The sequence below is a fragment of the Pteropus medius genome, unplaced genomic scaffold (genome assembly GCF_902729225.1).
Source record: "Pteropus medius unplaced genomic scaffold, Ma_sr-lr_union100, whole genome shotgun sequence".
Lineage (NCBI taxonomy): Eukaryota > Metazoa > Chordata > Mammalia > Chiroptera > Pteropodidae > Pteropus > Pteropus medius.
Window position 1 is genome coordinate 1,667,450 of NW_024354911.1, and position 23,240 is coordinate 1,690,689.

The window sequence follows — 23,240 nt, forward strand, 5'->3', positions numbered from 1 at the left end:
TCACTGCTGGAAGAAAATCAAACAATGCAAATTGATATTCCTACAAATCCAAGGTCTGGTACAACCTCAAATGGATCCTCAGTGCTACCTAACAATCATTTTTTAATTTTCCTAATCATGTGTCTGTCAATATGTCTGCGCCCATGCCTCTGCTCCCCTCCCCATTCCCTTCGAAGCTGTTATAAACTCACATATTCTTTTTAAGACTCCCTATTCCACCATGTTCGCCTTCATTCCTAGCAGGTACTCAAAAATGATAGAAGACACACCCTCAACTCATTCTCCCTCCTGCCCTTCAGATAAACTTATTTACACTGCCTCCAACTTCACTTCCTTCAATTCTGCTCACTAGAAAAGGAAAACTACCTCCTACCCAAGGCCAATTTCTCCACCTAGGCATTGGATCCCACCCATCCCCTTCTGCAGCCTCCAAATTCTTGGCTCCACCTATTATCCCTCTTTCCTCCCAACCTTTTTTCCCACCCTCCCCCTTTCAATTTCTCTCCATTGGCTCTTTCCAATCCCATATAAATGTGCTCCAAACCTCCTAAATTAAAAAGGGCGGTGGGGGGCGGGGAAAGGGATGGTAAAATACTTTAAATTCTCTGCATCTCTCTCCTCCAGATCTTTTCTTCAGTCTTTGGTTGAAAACACTGTTAGCTACACTTCTAGTTTGTTATTCATTCTTCAATCCCACAGATGGTTGGCTTCTCTTCAGCTGCCTACCCCATTCAGTAGCCACTTCAGAAATGTGGAAATCATCCTAAATCTTCAATTTTGATAGCCTCCATAATCTGATTATTTATCCTGGCCTGTTGATAATACTTTCTAAATCTTTCATATGTCCACCCCCTCTTCTACATCTTTTATCATTTCTCTCCATAAATGGCTTCCTAACTGGTCTTGCTTCCAGTTTTGCCCTTCTCTAATTCAGCATTCAGTTTGCTGCCAACATGAGAGATCTAAAATACTAATCTGATTCTATCATGGCATTTCCCCTGCCCCGCCCCCGCAAACCCTCACAGCCTTTGAGATAAAGTTAAAGCTCCTTAACTTGATTCACGAGCCATCGGTGATTTGGTTTCTTACCACTCCATTGGCCTGTTTTAAAAATTGTGCTGTCCACCTGTGGCTATTCAGCACCTTGTACTTGAATGACTGGTGCTCAATAGATATGACTATTCCAAACTGAGATATGATATAAATGTAACTGAATATTTGGAATAGATATGACTATTCCAAACTGAGATATGGTATAAATGTAAAATACATACCAGCTTCTAAAGACTTAGAATAAAAAAGCAAATATCAGAGTTCTAGTCAATATGATGGAATAGGAAAATGCTATGCTTGCCTCCTCCCATGAACATATTAAAATTACAACTAAATTGTAGAATAACCAACCTGGAAAACCATATGAAGACTAGCTAGACAGAAGTCTTATAACTAAGAATATAAACAAGAATCTATGTCTAGACTGGTAGGAGGGGTGGAGACATGAAACAAGCTGGTCCCATACACACATGTGGCAGTTGTGAATCGGGAGGGATAGCACAGCTAGAAAAGAAAGGTCCCCTCTGAGGAGCAAAGGGTCCTAGACGCACATTGGGCTCCCTAGCCTTAAGCACCAGTGCTGGGGAAGAAGATCCACAACATCTGGCTATTAAGTGGGTATTCAGTCCCCTGGGTGAGATAAAGGACTGCTGGAAACCCAGGCATCTTCTTAAAGGGCTGCACACAGACTCACTCCCAGGAACTCTCCCTGGGCTCCAGGAGAGGGACAGCGGCTCAGGAGGCACCAGAAACATACAGGGAAAGACTGAGTTGTTTGGCTTCACGGCCAGGGCTGGAAGAACAGCCACTGTTGTCCCTGTATTGAGTCCTCCTCCCACACAGCCTACAAGCAGGTACCATCTTTCCTATGTTGGACCCTCCCTCTACACAGCCAAATTTGAATCTGCATTGGTCTGGTGAACTCTACTCCCTCCACTCTGGTGACTCTCTGCAACCCTGCACCACCTACAACCCTGCACCACCTAACTCACCTACCATCTGAGGCTCCTTCAGCAGCAGAGAGCCAGCATTGGTTCCAGAAAACTGCAATATTTTTTGAACAACTCTGGTGAGTCTGCAGGCCTCAGGCAGGTGGGGTCTGGCGTTGGTATATTCTGCGCCACACAAGTGCTCAGCACTGGTGCCAAGTTTGAATATTCATTAACTGAATATTCATTAACTTGGTGAACACCACTAGTCAGCCCACCCTGGTGACTCCCTGAGACTCACATACCACACGAGGCTCTTTCAGCGGCAGAGCCTTTTGCTGAGTTGCCACAGGCCCAGTACAGGTGGCAGTAAGCCTTGGTTCACAGTAGAGCTTCTACGTTCCTCCAGGGCCAGCACAGGCAGCAACCAACTGCAAATAGCCTTGTAGCTCCTAACATGTAGCCCCAGGCTGACCTTGGCCTGCATGGGGAGCCACTCCCAAGAAACCCCAGAACCAATAGTCAGTGGCCAGCTACAGACAACAACAAAACACCATCCAATTAGTCCCACAAAAGGCACACACAAAGGGTGGTCTCAGCAGGCACCAAAGCCACTGCAGTAAATCCCGCTCAGTGGGGTCAGGCCCCATATAGAAGCTTATTGCTGTATTCATGGCTAATCTTCACAGCCAGTCAGCCTGAGGATCAATTCTACCTACTGATGTGCCAACAGCAATCAAGGCTCAACTACAACAGGAGAGCACGCACGACCCACGAAAGGGACACTGCTAGAGTACCCATCTCAAATGATCAGAGAAACTGTGCCACTGGTCCCCAAGGGCACATACTACATAAGACCACCCTACCAAGACTGGGAGATGTAACAAATCAACTTAATACATAAAAACAAAGACAGAGAGGCAACCAAAAAGGAAACAAACCAAGAGAAAACAAATAAACATGTTCCAAATAAAAGAACTGCATAAAACTTCAGTAAAAGAACTACACAAAATGGAAGCAAACAATCTACCAGATATAGAGTTCAAAACACTAGTTGTAAGGATGTTCGGGGAACTTAAGTGAGAACTTCAACAAAGTGATAATAAGCACAAAAAAGGACACAGAAACCACAAAAACAATCAGAAATGAAAACTATAATAACTGAAATGAAAAATACACTACAAGGAATCAACAACAGATTAGCTGAAGCAGAAAATCAAATCAGCGATTTTATGAGGCCATCATTACCCTAATTCCAAAACCAGACAAAAACATTACTGGAAAAAAAAAAAATACAAGCCAATATACCTGATGAGCAGAGATGCAGAAATTTTTAACAGAATATTAGCAAACCAAATTCAGCAGTACATTAAAAAGGTCATACACCATGACTAAGTACACTATGTTCCTGGGATGCAAGGTTGGTTCAATCCAGAAATCAATTAACGTAATATACCACATTAACAAAATGAAGGATAAAAAATCATATGATCATATCAATAGGTGCAAAAAAGCATCTGACAATGTCCAGCATCCATTTATGATAAAACTCTCTGCAATGTGGGAATACAGTGAACATACCTCAACATAATAAAGGGCATATATGACAAACCCACAGCTAACATCATACTCAATGCTGAAGGGCTAAAAGCATTTTCCTTAAGAGCAGGCACAAGACAAATATGTCCACTTTCACCATTTTTATTCAATCTAGTATTGGAAGTCCTAGGCATAGCAATCAGACAAGAAAAAACAAAAGGCATCCAAATTGGAAAGGAAGAAGTAAAACTGTTATTATTTGCAGATGACATACTATAGAGAACTCTGAAGATTCCACCAAAAAAAAAACTATTATAATGGATAAATGAACTCAGTAAAGTAGCAGGATACAAAATTAATATTCAGAAATGGGTTAAATTCTTATACACTAAAAATGACTTATCAAAGAGGAAAGGAAACAACTAAATTTATAACTGTATCAAAAAAGAAAATACCAAGGAATAAATTTAACCAAGGACGAAAAAAAAAAAAAAAAAAACAAAAAAAAAAAACCTCTACTTAGAAAATTATAAGACATTGAAAATGGAAGCATATACTGTTCTCATGGACAGGAATAAGTGACATCGTTAAAATGGCCTTTCTACCCAAAAAATTTATAGATTCAATGCAATCCCTATCAAAATACCAATGGCATTTGTCACAGAACTAGAACAAATAATCCTAAAATTTATATGGAACTACAAAAGACCCAACCAAATAGCCACAGCAATCTTAAGAAGAACAAAGTTGAAAGTATCATGCCAACTATACTGCAAGATTATAGTAATCAAAACGGCATGGTATTGGCATAAAAACAGACACATAGATCAACAGAACAGAGCACCCAGAAGTAAATCCACACTTCTATGATCAATTAATCTACAATAATGGTGGCAAGAATATACAATGAGATAAAGACAGTCTCTTCAACAAATGGTGTTGGGGAAAACTGGACAGATTCATGCAAAAAAATAAAAGTGAACCACTTTCTTACACCACAAACTCAAAATGGATTAAAGCCTTAAATGTAAGACCTGAAACCATAAAACTCCTAGAAGGAAACATAGGCAATAAACTCTGACATTGCTTTTAGTAATTTTTTTGGCTACATCTCTTCAGGCAATAGAAAAATTAAAAAATGGGACACTAATGGATTTTTGCAAAGGAAACCATCAACCAAACAAAAAGACAACCTACTGAACAGGAGAATATACTCACCAATGATACATCAGACAGACAGATTATATATGTGTATGTGTGTGTGTGTGTGTGTGTGTGTGTGTATCCAAGATATATAAAGAATTCATACAACTTAACACCAAAAGAACTGAAAATCCAATTCAAAATTAGTAGAGGACCTGAATAGAGATTTCTCCAAAGAGGACATACAGATAGCCAGCAGACATATGAAAAGATACTCAACGTCACTACTCATCAGAAAAAGGCAAATTAAAACCACAATGAGATAGCACTTCATACCTGTTGAAATAGCTATCACCAATAAATCAACAAACAACACGTGTTGACAAGGATGTGGAGAAAAGGGAAGTCTTGTGTACTGTTGGTGGGATTGCAAGTTGGTGCAGCCACCATGGAAAACAGAAGCAGACTCATAGACACAGAGAACAAACTGATGGTTGCCATATGGGAGGGGGATTAGAGGGTTGGGTGAAAAAAATTAAGAGATTAAGAAGTACAAATTGGTAGTTACAAAACAGTCAAGAAGAAATAGTCAATAGGAAATATAGTCAATAATAATGTAATAACTAAGTATAATGCCAGGTACTAGACTAATTGGGGAGATGACTTCATAAATTAACTGTCTAAACACTATGCTGTACATCTGAAACTAATATAAAATAATATTGAATGTCAACTGTAATTGAAAACTAAAAAAAAATAAAATAAAAAGTAAAGCAAATATCAAATATAAAAATGTTTTTATAGATTATGTTGAAATATTTTTGATATATCAAGTTAAATAAAATATAGTATTAAAACTAATTTCATTTTCCTTTTTTAATGTGGTTACTAGAAAAATTTTAAATACATATATGACTTACATTTGTGGCTTGTTTTATATTTTTACAGGACGGTGCTGGTCTATAAATGTCTTTTCCCTCTTTCTGAACCTAGATAATTCTTATTTTTGAAAATTAGCTTAGGTAACCCACTAAGATATATTTCAGGACACTCCTCTGCCCCCAAGATCCTACCCAAGTCTTAGTCAACTATCCCTCCTTCTCTGTGCTTCCATACATAAGAATCTGCTTATACCTGTTACATAGCATACCACATTGTAATTGTTGATTATCAGCTATCATCTCCTCAACTGCACACTCCTTGAAAAAAGCGGTATCATTCTACATATACTCGACGTACCATCATGCCTACCTCTTAAAAGGCACTCAAAATATCTGTCAAACAGATGTGAACTATCTATATTCCTGGCCTGATACTTCGAAGAATTTCTTCGAAGAAAACAAATCATCAATGAAGGAGCCTAGACTTTCTCAGGAGCTCTCTAGTAATGAAAAGACTGGGATGGTGATAGGGAGTAGAAATTACAGTAAAGAGAACAGTAAGGAGAAAATAGAGTTCATCACGCACGCTTGCCTCCTACAGTTAAAAAGGTATTTGCAGCAGCGATATGGAGCCCTGAACTCACACTTGGCATGCCAGGGGCCACAGCTTGGTTTCTAAATTACTTAAAATGCCCATCCAACAAAAAAAGTATGATTTGGCAAGCTTCGACACAAACAGCTAGAGCTCAGCACCTGTTCCATTTAAACGGCACATCATTAAAGTTAAAAACAACAAATCTCTTTCATGAATGCTAATCTCATGATGCTTCACCACGGAGCAATTTTGAAGAGTTATATGAAATGTGCCAGAGCATGAATTTATGGCTGATGCTTATTTGGCAAATATGATTGACACTGCTAGAGGTTGAAAAACATGTATGCAAATAAGCAAATAAAAGTTTTTAAGCTCTAAAACTTAAATATTTACATTAGCATAAAAGTACAAAGATAAATGTTTATGAGTACACATATAACACATCCAGGAACAATTTTTCAATGTGATTGTCAGGAACAGTTATGAAGTGACATTATTTCTTTACAGGCCTCAGGGTAGACGTTTAAAAATAAATTCTGACAGAATGTTAATGGGGCACGAAAATTATCGAGGAAGTTTCTGTGTAGTATCACTAGGTAAAATAAACAGTCACAGTATCATAGTAGTTCAAAACAATCTTATCTTTTCCTTTCACCAAAACATTTTTCTTCCCATCCTGGAACCCAGCCAAACATAATGTCAGCCCCTAAATGGAGGGTACAGGGTGGAGAGAAGGACTACATATCAAAAAGCCTTCAATAATTTGACATTTTTTCCCACATAACATAGTCATGTTAGTCTCCAAAATAAAGACATGATAAAATATTTCCTCCTCCTCCCCTTGACAGCTATGGAAAGATGTTTGTTTTTTCACATAGTTTGTGAATTGGTCATAGGCAAACTCACTAGCAATGGTATGAATTCTGCTTCCTTTGTTAACTGTTAATCTCTGGGCTGAGGCTATAACTCCATGTTTGAAGCCAAGAAAATGTACTATAACTGCCATTACAGTTTACTAAACGAGTCACCAAAGAGAAGTGCCAGGCACTTCAGAAAGTAATTAAGGTAGTCAGTAAACAGCTATCTAAAAATGCTCTTAGATTACAGAAGCCATCAAGAAGCGAGACTGCTCATGGAAAGTTTTACCCTTGTGGATAATTCATGTTTTTCACTTCCATACTGCAGAGAGCAATATACATTCTCCGACTACACACGGTACTACATCATTTCATTTATAAGGAAAAAAGACGTTGTGGCTAAACAAAAATCAGTAAGAAGTCCCCAAAACAGAATCCTCAAGGCAATCCCAATTCAGGTGAAAAGCTGTTGACACACGTCATCCAATGACCTAAAAAGTAGTCTTTTACGTAAGTCTCCAAATATTTAATTCAATGTATACTCATCACATTTAACAGAAGCAAAAGAAAAATGTATTAGGTTTTCTACAGCAAGGCCGATAAAGATGAAACCTAGTTTTTCTTTAACTTGTCACTAACGCCAGCCTTCCAATAAAACTCCATTCCGCAGCTCTCCAATTCCTAAACTTAGATCTTAAAAATAACAACGGGTTACAAGAAAGTAACATTTAAAGGTGGGAGGGCTCCTCTTTCCTGTTGCTCTCAGCAGACTTTAACGTCGTCAAAGGACGAAAAACGAAATCAAACTCTCAGATGGGTGGCGCAGGAGACGGAGACAGGATAGGGAAAGGGGTTCAGACGTTGAGTCCTCATCACGGAAGGTAAGAAAAGTTGCAAGAATGGACGAGTCAAAGGAGAAACAAACTGACCAGCCGAGCAAAGCAGCCCGTTAGGGGGCTCACAAGCCGCAGCCCGAAGAGAGCGGGCAAAGAGCCACAGACTAGGCTGAGCTGGTACTCCAGGGACTGGAGCGGGATGTTCGTGTAGACCTAGAGGGAGCGAGAAGAGACCTTCTTGCTCCAGTCTCTTTGCTCCCAGCACTTCCAGCCTTCACTTTCCCCACCATCCTCCCAGCCACGCCCGGGGACGTCTCTAGCTGCCAGGTCCCGACTTTCTCTCCTCGGGGGCGGGAAGGGGGGAGGGCGCTGAGCTACTGGGGCCGCTGCTGCAGACGCAGGAGAGGGGGAGAGAAGGCGCGCAGTGCCGGCGGGCCCCGGAGGCGCAGAGGCGCAGGGACGGCCAAGGCCGGAGAGCCCGGGCCGGGATGGCCGCCCGAGACCCCGGGGCGGCGCTAACCAGACTCCGCGGCGCCCTACCCGGATTTCTTCGGGTTAGCGCCCTCAACTCACCGGGACCCTGGTCCCACAAGCCGGCGCGAGAAGAGAAGGGGAAGGAGAGGACGCAGGCAGCCCTGCCCCCGTTACCTGAGAGGCGAACACGCCGCCGCAGGACCACCATCACCGGCCTTCCAGCCCTCTTTCCGGTCGCCGTGGCCACTGCCGCGGAGCTACTGACACTAACAACAACTATTCGCTGTTGCTGAGTCCACCGCGCGCTCCCGGCTGCCCGCCCAGCCCACCAGCCTACCAGCCTTCACCCAGCCCCGCGACTGCCTCTTCGCGCGCGCGCGCGCGCGCTCGGCGTCGCGCTCCATAAGGAACGCGCACGCGCACAGGCCCTCGACCCAATACCCTGTCGCGTCTCAGTCCCGCAGAAGGAGCCACCATGAGGGCCCTCCTCTCACGTTACTACCCTAATAGAATGAATCCTAGAAGGCCCCTTATTGGCTGAGGAGAGTGTGGCCAATATGGAGGGCGGGACGACCAGAACCTTAGGCTGCCCTGAAGCAAAATTTCGGTTCAAGTAAGTTCCAGTGGAAAAGGGAAATGAAATATTGGCCCATTTGGTGCCGGAGCCCCTTAAGTCAGCTTGTCGACGAATAGAATATTTGTGTTTTCAAGGACTCCAATATATAGTAATTGCCAATTTAAGTCCTAATACTTTCTGCAGGCCTTAGCGATTAAAAAAACTACATCTCCCAGAAACCTTCACGAAAATGAGTCTCGCCTTGCGTAGTCACGTAGTCCTTCGTCACTTTTGAACAAAATAATCCCTCCATTTTTCTGAAGGTATCGGGTGTAATATTTCATTTTTCTGCTCGCCAAAACAATTTTAAATGTTAGTGCAATAAGAGAAGTTGCCTATGGGAAGATGGTTAAGCGATTAGATAAAGAGAAAGAAAGGACATCATAATAAAGTACTGCGGAGGAATTTTTGTCAACCTGTGAGACAACGGAGTGAGAAGAGTGAATGCGATTGTAAGGGGCTTAAAGAATTGTCTTCTGTGTAGGCGACATTCTTTAGCCGTAGACCCCTGCCTACGCGTATCGTCAGAAGGTCAGTAAGCAAGGCGAGCTGGGGGGTGGCCATAGTGGAGGTGCCCCTCACCCTTTAAAGACCGTCGCTCTTTTGCTGTTCTTAATTGGTTTGTCTCGATTTGAGGCCGACTGAATGGGGCACCTTACTTCCGGTTGGGGGGGGGAGGGGAGGAAGGCTTCCTGGGGGAAACGGGGCGGGGAAACAACTCACTTCCTATGCGGGTGATGGTTTGGGGGTGCCCAGTCCACTTCCTGTGCCGCGAGGGCTTGAAAACGTGAAGCTTGGTGCCATTTGAACAGACCGTATTTTAAAGGTTTGGCATTGTGTTTTATGAGAACAGTTAAGGTTATCCCACCAATTTGTGCTAATCTCCCGCCTTCAGTAAAAATTTGTGTTTTGTTTCAATGTGTAAGATGGAAAATTTTCTCCCCGAAAAAATTTTGTTAATGCATTCTTCAAAGAATTCGAAACCCTTGTTAAAATTCTCTATTCATTTCTGCAAGACGACATACTTTCTTGTGTGACTCATAATTGCCCACCTCTGTTCCCCTACTCAAGTCCAGCCTTCACCGAGTGAGATACAGTGTTCTCTGCCTTGACACGCTACAGGTACTTATTTTCAAGTAGGTTTATTACAGGACTCTATATATGATGTAAATTATGAGGCATGTTCAGCTTACCAAATGGAAGTGTCATACTGAGGTGCTCAAAAACTTATTACTTTAACTGATATGATTACTATCTTAAACTTCTTAGACTTTCATTTTAGCCTACAGATTCTGCCCTGTGCCTGAGAACAACTTCCTGAGTCTTAAAAATTCTTACATGTAACATGTAGCATTTGCGAAAGTTAGAGACTTTAGTACATTTTCCCCTGTAGTTTAATTTTATATCGATTCAAAAATGGTATCTTCTTCGTGTTTTTAAAGCATCGTACAAGGATCAAGAGGTTCAGCTCAGATTTTAAGTGGGAGGAGGGAAATTGGCTCACGAAGGACAACAGATGAAGAAGAATTTCTATTTTTCCTGCAGTCTCTGTTTTGTAAGAAACTGTATAAAGTAGTAATAAACACTCAACAATTTTGATTCCTTGGCTTCTGTTTTCAAGTACCATGGTATTTGGGTTAGGTGAGTGTGTAGTGAAGGAATCAATCTATTTGGAGCTTATGAAATCTCCACAATTTTAATTTTAGAATATCTATCAAGTGAACTGTAATGTCTTTAATGGATTTTTAAGAGACTAAAGCCTATGTTTTTTTCTTTGGAATTGTTACATAATCTATCCTCAGAATTTGCAATTATTTTAATTTTAGTTCTTTTAAAAAGTTATTTGGTTCAGAGTTTAATAAAAATATGTTTTAAAAAATGTTACAGTAAAGGGAGAAAATATATGTTTTAACCTTCTGTAGACACAAAAGAGCTGTCTAAGACCCTAAAATCAGTGAGTTCATCTTTTCAAAGACTACAAAATTTATGCAGTAGTTGAAAAGGCGAGACAAAATACTGTCTGTTAGAAGATTAGGGACATGTAGACTACCTCAAGCAAGAATTGATTAAAGAGAAGGTGTTCACTGTCTTCATTATAGCGTAATATAAAAGAAAATACGATATTCTGACAAACTAAACTATTAAACTATAGTATTAGGAATTACTGAAGTAAATAAAGATTGTGGAACTAAGTGGAAAAGACAAAAATCAGTTAATATAATATTGGTTGAGAAACAGTAATACTGCCTTTTGGAAAGCAAAGGAATTTATTAAATTAGTTTCTCTTGCTATTCATGGAAGAAATGCAATGAGAAAAATAAAAATTTCTGCAGCTGAAAGACTTGAACAGCCTGAAGAACTGTCTGTTCGGAAGAAAGCAATATATAAAGTACATATCTGAGAGAAAATGGTTTGTGATAAGTGGCAGTTACTCATTGGTGCAATCAAAAAAGAAATACTAGACAAGTTGTGAAAAAAGTCCATGGAACCTGTTTTTATTCTCTTTAAGTGTTTCTGTAGAGAGGCTTACTGCCTCCGAAGGGCTTTTACTTTTCTTAAGGATTTTTTTGCAGTTTTCTTTGCATGTTCTAATAGAAGTATACTATCAAAATTAGAAAAATGCTTTTCTAAGTGTGCTCTTGTTATATCCTTGAATAACAAGAATTTGAGATTTTCATTCCATTATTTGCCATCCGTAATAAAGAACTTATCCATTTTGTGAAGTATTTAGATTAGATAACCGTTTTCTTTTCCAAAAGCTGTCATTGGATACAGTGCTCACAGCAGTTTGAAATATTAAAACAGATCAAAATTCTGAATTTCATCTCACTGAAATTTGATTAACCACAAAGTGCTAGATACCATGTATAATGCAAAAGTATCTTTTCATTCTTTGGTCTACCATTTTTTTTATAAAATCTTGATACTGTTTTACAGCTGTTGCTTTCTTTGTTTAGTAGTTTTTGTCATGAGGTTGAGTGTTAAAGAGAGTATGCTAACCATTTAAATGGTTTTAAACTTAGTACTGTGCTGTCTTTATATTTCAGAACCTCAAGACTATTCAATATCCCTTACATGACTTTTCATTATTTCAGCAAAAGTTTATTGAATGCCTGTTGTGTGCTAGTCACTGTTCTAGGAACTTGGAATATATCAATGAATACAAATATTCATAGTTTCTTGGAGATTATTCTCGTTTCCAAATTAAAATTATAATTTTGTTCCCTTGGTATTATGATCATTGTCCAGTTTGGATCAAGAAGCAGCCCTAAACTTGGTCTCTCTTGATCTGGATCTCTAAGCCATTCTAACCCCAGTTTTGAATATTTCAACCTAATTTTTTTCTAGAGCATACAAGCCCATCCGTTAAATATTCAGCCCTTTTCATTGACACATGCATTGTGATTCTACCGTCCCAGACTCTTTTTATGGCAAAAACAAATTAAAGTGGACAATGGGGAAAATAACAGCATCAGACAGGCCTGGGTTCAAAACTTGACATTTTGCTAACTAAGCTTACTAGCTTGGCAATCTTAAGCAATTTACTTGACCTCTGAGCCTTAGTTACCATAAACCTAAACATGGTTGTTGGGTAGATCAAGGATATTATATGTAAATCACCAGGCACAATACCTATTGTTAGGAGCTTAATGAATACTATTATTTTCTCCGCAGTCTTGCTTCTGCTAGTCTAGCTATTGGGACTTGCCCACATGTCTGTCTTAGGATACAGTAGTAAAAGAATAGGATAAGGTATAGGATTATTTAAATTCTATCATTCCCTTATAGCATGCTCACTTAGTTGTCAAGATTTTATTTCTTGTTTCTCGTGGGAAGGAGAGATAACTAATTTCCATGGTCACTTTAGAAAATATACATAATAGAAAGATTTGAAGCAAAGGTTAGGGAATCACTAGGGTAATTTGAATTGTTATAGGAAGACTTTCAAACCATTCTTCGAAACCTATTAAATGCTAAGCCTACCATTCAAGATTCTTCACACTATGACCATATCTCATTACTTACCTTTCCACAACTGAATAACTATTGGTCTCTGAAAAAAAATTCTATACTGTATTGAAAAAAATTCTGTACTGTATACAGGTTTTCTCTCTTTGTTCATGCTAGCTATCCTCTGCCTGAAATACTTTCTCTTTTCCTAGGAATCCCTATCAATCAAATGCCACTTTCTTTGAGGCTCTTTCCTAAGTACTATATTCAACTTCAAGAAGTATTTCCTGATGTCTATCTTCTCTTTCCACTCTCAAGCATATATGCTGTGTTCATTGAACCTCCGTTTTGTACTTTTCTTATGGTATCTAACATCCAGTGCTGCTTTTATTGTCGCTTGTTATTGTTATTGCATATAGAGTTTATGTACTTACATAAAAAGCTTTAGATTATCTTATTTTTATTTGTGCCTCCTGTCATACCTGGCACAATGCAGTTCACATCATAAGTAGTAAATATTTCTGGAGTTGAACTAGCACTTGGGATAAAGTGAAACTAATCAGTAAGTTTTATCTAATATTTATGCTCACCATTAAGCACAGTGAACAGCATACAATACTCAAATATCTGCCAAATGAAAGAGTGAATAAGTCATCATTTTCTCATTTGTGGGCATCTTACGGTGTCAATATGTCAATGAGTGTGTATTAAATACCTACTATATGATCTGAAATAAGAGAGCTGATCCTTGCCCTCAGTTTAACTGGAAAGAAGTTATCATTGATGTAGACTCTGAAGACTGCAGGTGTTTTGAGTAAAGATGGGGTGGATAGGTTAGTATAAAGCTGTTTGCATTGTGAGAGATATCTCAGGCTATTTGAACTCGGAAACAGAATAGATTTCGATATCAAGAGACGCTTAAATTGCAGTTTCGCTCCTGGGTGTGTATACCCAAGAGAATTGAAAGTGCGTTCACACAAAAACTTTTACGTCAATGTTTATAGCAGGATTATTCATAAGAGCTAAAAAGTAGAAACAAACCCAATGTCCATCAATTGATGAATGAATAAATAAAGTGTACTATAGCCGTACAATGGAATATTATTCGGCCATAAAAAGGAATGTAATGATACATGCTATAATATGGATGAACCTTGGAAATATTACCCTAAAGTGAAAGGAACCACAAAAGGCTATATACTGCATGATGCCATTTATTTGAGATGTCTAGAAAAGGCACATTCATAGAGACAGAAAGTATATTGGTTGCCAAGGACTGGGGATGGGAAGTGACTGCTAATGGGTGTGAAGTTTTTTGGAGGAGTAATGAAAATGTTCCAGCAATAGATAGTTGTGATAGTTGCACAACCTTGTTACTAAAATACCTGATATAACAATATACTAAAAACCACTGAATTGTACACTAAAGAAGTGAATTTTATGGTACATGAATTATATCTCAAAAAAAGAGGAAGGGAGAGATTTAAACTTAAAAAATAAAAACTTTTGGATGGGGCTAGAAGAAGAAAGCAAGATAAATGAAAGCAAGAAGGTGGCAATTCTTCCTCAGATCCTAGAGGGAAGGAAATATAAGTGACTAGGTATAGGGCTAGAGGTATATTGAGGATCAGGTGAAGATGAATATGAAGGTTTCTGGGTATCATGTCTTAAAGAAGCAGGCAGTTAGGTGAATGTTTAGAATAAAGGGGTGTTAACAAAGGAGAAAGACATCTTAGGATCTTGAAGGAAGCTTCAGATTTCTTTTTGATTAGGTCAAGGATATAGTATGTGGTCAACTTGGTTTCTATGTGACAGTCAGCTGAGTTCAGAGGGCAAAAGCATCATAAGGTAAGGCAGTCTGATAGCAATCAACAATGAAGTTACTAAAAAGGATGGGAGAAAAGAGACTAGAGAAAATTTGATTCTAGTTTGATTCTAAAACTACCCCCAGATGATGAAAATAGATAAATCTTAATGGGAAGGATCAAAGGGCAGTATTTTGAGAAGTTTATACAAATAAAGGTATTCATTGGAAGAAATACTTGAGTACCTTTTATGCGCCAGGCACTATTAAATAAAACTATAACTATTTTTCTTATTTGAATTCTTTCTTAGGATAATGTCTTATGAGTGGGATATTGATTCAAAGAGTATGGGCATTTTACAGTTCTCTGTATAAAAACTATATTATTTCCCTAAAAGTTTGTACTAATTTTTTATGTCACTAGTAATGCATGAGTGTGTTGTTTTTACCACAGTTTCACCAGCAAATTTTGGGCTAATTGAATAGGCATAAGATCATTCTTCATATTGGTTATTGCTTCTAATATAAGGATTTCTATACCACAGCACTGGCATTTCTTGAAGCATGAAGGAGTTCAAAGCCTTTATATTGGCTCCACAATCTGAAAGGATATGGATGTTTAAGGACCCTAGAAATCAAACCAGCCTCTAATTTGAACCAGTTCAAAAACCACTTTTATTCAGTGATGCGCTCATTTTCTAAATGATATTCACAATTATACCACATTTAGCCATAATTCTAATTCCCATTTGACTAACTTAATTCTAATAATTTGGTGTTGTAGATATTAACTAACTTTATTTTGCTTATGATAAAATTGAAGTTTAGAGAGGTTAGGCCACGTGCCCAAAGTCACTTAACCAGTAAGTGATAGAGAAAGGATTTGAATACCTCTTAGGCCAGTGATCACTCTCATACTCCATGACCCCTGAGTGTCACTACTAAAATTTACTGGGAGCTAATGGAAACTGGAAGAGTAATCTGAAATAGAACTTGGTAATTAGGTACTTACTTACCTGTGTACATAATAAAGCAGTTAAATTTTTTTTTTTTTTTTTTATTGAGGCTGTAGCATATTGACAAAAAGAGGGAAATTTTTCTTTAAGCCCACATTTTCAAGGCCTTTTCTCTTCTTCCCCGATGAGCAGGTACATACTGTCCCAAAATCTATGATGGGAGCAAAGTAGGAGGAGGAAGGCAGTGGTAGGAAGGTGCCTGCCTTTGAGTGTATACATTGAGATTCATCTGATGATAGAAGGAGCAAGTAAGTGACCCAAAATAACTTTTAAAATAATAACTTCAAGTCTTAACATGATAACAAGGTTAATAAGATTTTCAGAGCATTGGCAAAAAGATTCTTTCATTTTTATTCAAGTATAGTATACTCGCTAGACAAATTTAAGATAAGGAATGTAAAACAAGAGATGCCATGGTCCACCGCTGGCTTTTAGACAAGACATAATCACAATATATAAATAAGGCAAAAAGGCCCAGAATTACACACCAAATAAGTGATACAATGGGCATTAGAACATAGGCCTCCTGCTTCCCAGTACATTTTACTAAATTGACTGAACTAAGTAGAAACAACAATTTATGTGGTTGTTTTATATGTACAATTTTTTATATCTTAATGTGGTATCCTTACAGATCATTTCTCCGTGTATTTTAAAACAACAGTGATGAAGATCCACACACCAAATTGCTAGGTTAGAAAAAGAAGTGATACTGAAGATCAGATGGAACCCTGATGTATCAGATAGTCTATCTGTAAATTATACCTAAATCATATATATCTGTATCCAAGAATGCTTTGATGGGGGTGGGAGATACATATCTTTTGAAAACTATCATAGAAACATTATTCTTGAAAGATTATGATGTGGATATATGTGTATTCGTATTTAAGCATTTGAATTTTCAACAAAGCCCAGTCCTCATCCATCCCTGCTACTTTAAGTGAAACTTATATTCCTGCTTCACAAGAAATGGTATCCGGATACTCCACTTTTTTCTTAGTCTCAAATTTTATATCTCTCTTCTCTTGCCCATCTCCACACTGCCTTCCTTCCTGCACTCCATAGCTCTAACTTCCTGTTCTCTTAACACAAACCTTTCATGTTTGTTGCTAGTGATATCAATTACTACAACTCTTGGGACAACAATATAGCTGTTGTATCAACAAACATAAAATGTTCATAGTTTTGAACTAGTAATTCCACTGATAGGATTTTATTCTGAGAAAATACTTAAAATAAGGAAAATAGCTAATGGCACAAAATGTTAACAGCACTGATATCCATACTGTCTTAAAAAAATGGAATTATTAAATCCATATTAAGTGCTTTGCACATAGTAAGCCCTCATTAAGTGTTTTTGTTACTAGATGTTTTATAGACATATCGCATTTAATCTTCACATTCTCACAATTTTATGAGATATTTTTATTTTCATTTTACTTAAAATTACAACTCAGAATGTGTAAATACCTAGGTAAAATAACTTGCCACAGTCACATAGCTAATAAAGAGTAGAGTTTTGATTGAGAATCCAAGCTATGACTTCCATTCCTGGCTTGGACGGACGAGGTTGCTGCAGACTAATGCTGAGAACAACATGAAGAGGCAGATTTTTTTTTTTTTCTTTCAAGAAAAGGAATAGTGAAAGCTTCAGAGTCCTACTGAGGCAGCCAGAACCTTTTAAGAAATCAAAATCATGGAGCTAAGAGAACTTCAGAATGTGAGCTGATAATGTTCTATGCTTCTCTTTTCTTCCAGGAATTTGCTTAATTCATAGTGTGGGACAAGAAACTATGAAACTTAGCAGAGGATTTCTGCTAAAGACAGGAAACAGTAGTCTCATGGGGCAGGGTACACAAAATTTGGAGTTTTATTTACAAGTGGCTAAGACTGAGGGGCCAAGATCCTGGAAGAGAAGGAAGACAGCAAGAAAAGATCTTTTAAACTTACTTTGCCATCAAGGTATTTGCTGCACAAACTCAAAGGCTGAGAAGCTAAGTAGAAAACCTCTGAAAAACAGGTGAATTTTTTATTCATCTCATGATGTCGAGAAGTGAAAATTAAAATATCCAAGGAGGAGAGGACCTGTAAACACCTCAGACTCTCAAGGAAGATTTCCTAGAAGACTACACCCTTAAGTGGGGGCAAACTAGAGGTACAGAGAGGGCCTTACAAAAATTATCACCTAGACTCAAATTAGCTTAGTTTCTTATTGAAATAAAATGATCTGTCCTGCTGCTGCATTCCAGAGGATAGGGTGATTTCACTTTGGAGGAAGTAGTACCATCCAAAGTGGCTACAGCTTCGCATGTACAAGATCTACCATACTAGTAGAAATTACCAGGCATATGAAAACAATGAAATCAAGAGAAAATGTTGACAATAGAAACAGACACAGAAATGATCCAGATGTTAGGAGTTATCAGATGTTGATTGTGACTACTATGTTCACGGAAATAGATGCCAAGATGGAAATTTTCACTAGAGAAGAAGAATCTATTTTTAAAATAATTTTGAAGTTCTAGAAACTGAAAAATACAGTGATTGAAATTAAGAACCTTTACAGAGGATTTAACACAGCAGAACAGATGATTAATGAAGGGGAAGATAGAGCCTTAGAAAATATACAGATTGAAATATGGAGAGGAAAAAGGATAAAATTAAAGAAAAGAACATTATATAGAGGGCTGAATAATGGTTCCTGAAAGTTGTCCATATCCTAATCCCCAGAACCTGCACACACATTACTCTGCATAGCAAAAAAAGACTTTGCAGATGTGACTATGTTAGGAATCTTGAGATTATCCTGGATAATCCAGATGTATCCTGTGTAATCACAGGGTCTTAAGTGGGAGGCAAGAAGGTCAAAGATACAGATAGAAGGTACTAAGGACAGAAATACATCAGAGAAAAAAGAAGTTACATTCTTGGCTTCGAAGATAGAGTAAGGAGCCATAAACCAGTGAATATAGGCAGTTCCTAGAAGTTGGAAAAATCAAAGAAACGGATTCTTTCCTAGAGCCTCCACAAAATTCTGTGGAACCATTTTAGACTTATAATATCTAGATTATAAGAAAATAAATTTGTATTGCTTTAAGCCAGTAGTTTTGTGGTAATTTTTTTAAGTAACAATATAAAACTATTACAGAAGTATAGGGAAAATGATGAAAAAGTCTAATACATGTGTAATTGGAATCCCAGAAAAGGAGTAATTAGAAGAAGGAGTATTTGTTGAGATGATGTGTTGTGACTTTGTCAAATTAACCTTAGAACCCTGGAGTGTCAGATAGTAAGCTACGGTTCAGAAAAAGACCATAAGGGAATTGAAATAGAGAAGTTTATTTCTCACAGGTCTTGGAGGAAGTACATGGATGCCTTGAGAGGGCACACAGGAAGGTCAAGGCAGGGTGCAAGCAGAGAGAGCTGTAGGACCTGGGGCACACGCCTTTATTAGGATTCATGGATGGAATGCTTTGGCATTGCCAGGCCTAGTCTGGACTGGTCAGTTGAAACGGAAAAAAATAAGATTTAGGTAAGCTCCAAGGGGTTTTTGTCTAAAAGGCACACAAGGGGAAGGCCTTGGGCGGTTAGGAGACTGTTTATCACAAGAGATCTTGAGGAAGTCATATCAGGAACTTATATTTACTTGCGACTCTGCGGGATGTTATATAAGGCATGTGCATTGCATGAGGGGCTCATGTCTATTTAAAGCCCCCAAAGACTACTTAGCCAAACAAAATGGATGCCAAGGCAGCAATACTAGAGCGTATGTAGCTAATGACAGGGTTTTCCAAAGCTGATGAAATCCATCAAACCGTGGATCTGAAAAGTGTGAAAAACCCCAAGCAAATACAAGGAATATCAAACTTAGGCATTTCATAGTAAAACTGCTAAAAGTAGCCAGAGGAAAAAAAGACATATGCAAGGAACAATGATATGACTGACATCTGACTTTTCAACAGAAAAAGTGAGGACCAAAAAACAATGAAATGCAATCTTTAAAGGGCTTAAAATAACTGCCAATCTAGAATTCTGTCTCCAACAAAAACATTGTTCTAAAGTACATGAGCCATAAAGAGATTTCCAGAAAAATAAGACAATTCACTGCATGAAGACCCTCACTTAAAAAAAAAAAATACCAAAGGTAATTTTTTAAGCAGAAGAAGAATGATTCTCGTTGGAAACTTGAAAGCTCAAGGAAGGAGTGAAGAGCAATAAATAGAAAGAATAAACAAAATACAACTAAATATTGACTGTACAAAATAATAATGCTTTTTGGGGTTATAAGTACACATCATTTTAAAATGTATGATAACATAAAAGGTGGGGTCACTGTACATGGAGATAAAATATAGTAAGGGTCATAGCATCTTCTGGGAAGTAGTAGAATTATAAATTCTAATAACTATTGTATAACTATTAAAAGAACAGTAAGTGAACATATAACTAGGAGACAAACAATGAAAAATTAATAGATTAATCCAAAAGAAGGAAAGAAAAGGGCATATAACAGCTGAGACAGAACAATAGGTAAAAAAAAATTTATCAAAAATCCAAGTAAAACAATAATTGTCATTTTTTTTATTCCAATGATTTTTTTAAATCCAATTTATACTGCTTATGAAAGACAGGCCACAAATTATAAGGACCAAGAACTATTGGAAGTAAAAGAATGGAAAATATACATCTTGCAAACACCAACCAAAAGAAATTAGAGTTATACTGTATTAATGTCAATTCATAATAGACTTGAATTCAAGAAGAATGACTAGAAATAAGGAAAAACATTTCGTAACTATAAAAAGATCATTCTACCAGAAAAATACAAGAACTAAATTTGTATCAAGTAATGTAGCTTCAAAAACTATTTTTCAAGGTCACACTGAATTTTTACCAGAAAGAGTGTACGATGGGCCATAAAGTAAGTCCACAAATTTCATCCAGGATATATCATCTGACCACAGTAGTATTAAGTACAAAATGGTTTATAAAACAATAACTAACAAACTCCAACCCCAAAATAATTTTTTGAAAAGCCTGTTGGATCAAAAAAGAAAGCCCAATGGGAATTAAAACACATTTGTAACAATAATGAAGATGCAGTATATCAAAATACATGCAAATCAGCTAAAGTTATACTTGATGGGAAATGTGTAGCCTAAAATGCATGTACTAGAAAAGAAAATAGTCAAAAACCAGTGATCTAAATATCCTATCTAAAGAAATTAGGAAAAGAAGAGCAAATTAAAGTTGAAAGAAATTATAAAAATCAGAAATTAATTAAATGAAAAAATTTGGCCAAATTTTGTTCTTAAAAGGCCAGTAAAATGCATAAGCCCTCTAAAAATACTGATCAGGAAAGAACACAAATTACCAATATTAGGAATGAAAAGAGGACATTTCTCTACAGTTTCTACAGATGTTAAAATCATAAGATATAAACAACCTATTAAACAAATTTGAAGTTTTTGGCGAAATGGACATTGTTAAGCACACTTTACCAAAATTGGCACATGAAGCAATAGAATATTTGAATATTTAAATTGGTTTACAAAGGAAACAATGTCTAGATGACTTTATTGATGAATTCTTACAAATATTTAAAGAAGTAATCCCTGTCTTACAAACTCTTCCATAGAGTACAACTTGTTTTCTGAGATCAGTGAAGCCTTGATATCAGTCCCTTTAATGAACTTAAATGTATTGGGAATGTACAAACTCTAAAAGAATCTACAAATTATTAGAATTAATAAATTTAACAAAACTACTTGATGCAAGGTCAAATTACAAAGTAAATTTATATATACAAGTAACAAAAAAGTTAGAAAATGAAATTTATAAAAACAGTACCATTTACAATAGAATCCAAAAAATCAAACTTAAGTTTTGCAATACCTTTAGACAGAAAACTAAAACGTTGAGAGAAATTAACTAATAATCTGTAGTCATAGATTGGAAAACTCAGTATTATGAAGATGTCACTTCTCTCCAAATTGGACTACAGAGTGAATGGAATCCTAATAAAATCCCAGATGGTTGTATATAGGACAGAAAGGGAGAATTTACATGCTGGTTCCAAAATCCACATAAACTAAAAGGACTAAGCATAGTCAAGACAATATGATTAAAAACAAAGCTGGAAGACTCATTACCAGATACCAGGGTATACTGTAAAGCTACAGTAATTAGATAATGTCATATTCGAACAAGTGTACACGAATGGACCCATGGAACAGAATAAAGAGCCCAGAAACAGTCTGACACATACTTGTTTTATGACAGCAGTGGCATAGTAGTACAGTAGGGAAAGGACGGATTTTTCAATAAATTCTGCTGGGTCATTTGGGGAGAAAAGAAATGAATCTTGATTTCTACCTCACAACAAAAATCAATTCCAATTGGATTATCTAAATGTAAAAAAAATGCTTTAGAGAAAAACTTGAAAATATCTTAATCTAGATGTAGGTAAAGATCTAAAAAAGGAAAAGGTAAATCGGACTTCATTAAAATTAAGAAATTATGTTCATCAAAGAAACCATTATGAGAGTGAAAAGACAAGTCACAGAGTGAAGCGCATATTTGTAATTCATGTATTCCGTAAAGGACTTGTAGAACTCCTAAAAATAGGGAAAAAAGACAATCAAATTTCAATAAAAAAAGGTGCTCCACAAAACTATCCAAAGGCCAATATGTATTCAATGATCAATAATCATCAGATAAATGTAGTGAGATACCATTACATACCCTGTGAAATGACTAAAATTTTTAGACTGACACTATCAGGTGTCGATGCGAAAGAGTTGAAACTTACATGCTACTGATGCATAAATCATTACAATCATTTTGGACATCAGTATGGCTGTATATTTTTAATTTTTTTATTTCAGGTATACAGTACAGTGGTTATATATCTATATAATTTATTAAGTGATCTGATTACTATAGCATAGCACCCATCTGTTTTTACACATTATCCTTACAATAATATTGACTGTATTCCTTTATCTTTTTCACCTAACCCAGCCACCCTCCCCACTGGCAATCACCAGTTCTCTGTACCTGTGAGTCTGGTTTTTTTTTTAGTTTATTCCTTTTGTCCCTTAGATTCCTCATAATAGTGAAATCTTTTGACATTTATCTTTCTCTGACTTATTTCACTCAGCATAGTACCCTCTAGGTCCATCCATGTCGTTGCAAATGGTAAGATTTTATGGCTGAGTAACATTCCATTGTATAAATGTACCATAACTTCTTTGTGCAGTTGTCTATTGGTGGGCACTTACATTGCTTCCATATCTCAGCTATTGTGAATAGTGCTGCATTGAATATAGGAGCACATAAATATTTACGAATTAGTTTTCATATTCTTTGGATAAATACCCAGAAGTGCAATTGCTGGGTCAAAAAGTAGTTCTATTTTTAACTTTTTTAGGAACCTCCAAACTGTTTTCCATGTGGCTGTACCAACTTGCAGTCTCACCAGTAGTGTACGAGGGTTCTCTTTGCTCCACGTCCTCGCCAATGCTTGTTGTTTTTTGATTTA

At 37.2% G+C, this 23,240-nt stretch overlaps 1 protein-coding gene and 1 long non-coding RNA gene across 14 annotated transcripts in view; one reads left to right on the forward strand and one right to left on the reverse strand.

Annotated features, from left to right (window-relative positions):
- Window positions 1-8,614, reverse strand: part of PEAK1 (pseudopodium enriched atypical kinase 1) — a 256,260-nt gene extending 247,646 nt beyond the window's left edge. For 8 of the 13 annotated variants that reach the window (XM_039856430.1, XM_039856431.1, XM_039856420.1 and 5 more), the window contains exon 1: window positions 8,482-8,614. The gene's annotated coding sequence lies outside the window, so the exon portion shown is untranslated. The remainder of the gene's footprint in view (window positions 1-8,481) is intronic. The other 5 variants (XM_039856436.1, XM_039856434.1, XM_039856432.1 and 2 more) reach the window with 2 other exon arrangements.
- Window positions 8,615-9,460: 846 nt separating this feature from the next.
- On the forward strand, window positions 9,461-14,333 carry LOC120597789 (uncharacterized). The gene is made up of 2 exons (XR_005651451.1): window positions 9,461-9,749; window positions 9,995-14,333. It is a non-coding gene; the product is annotated as an uncharacterized LOC120597789 (long non-coding RNA).
- Window positions 14,334-23,240: the final 8,907 nt, after the last annotated feature.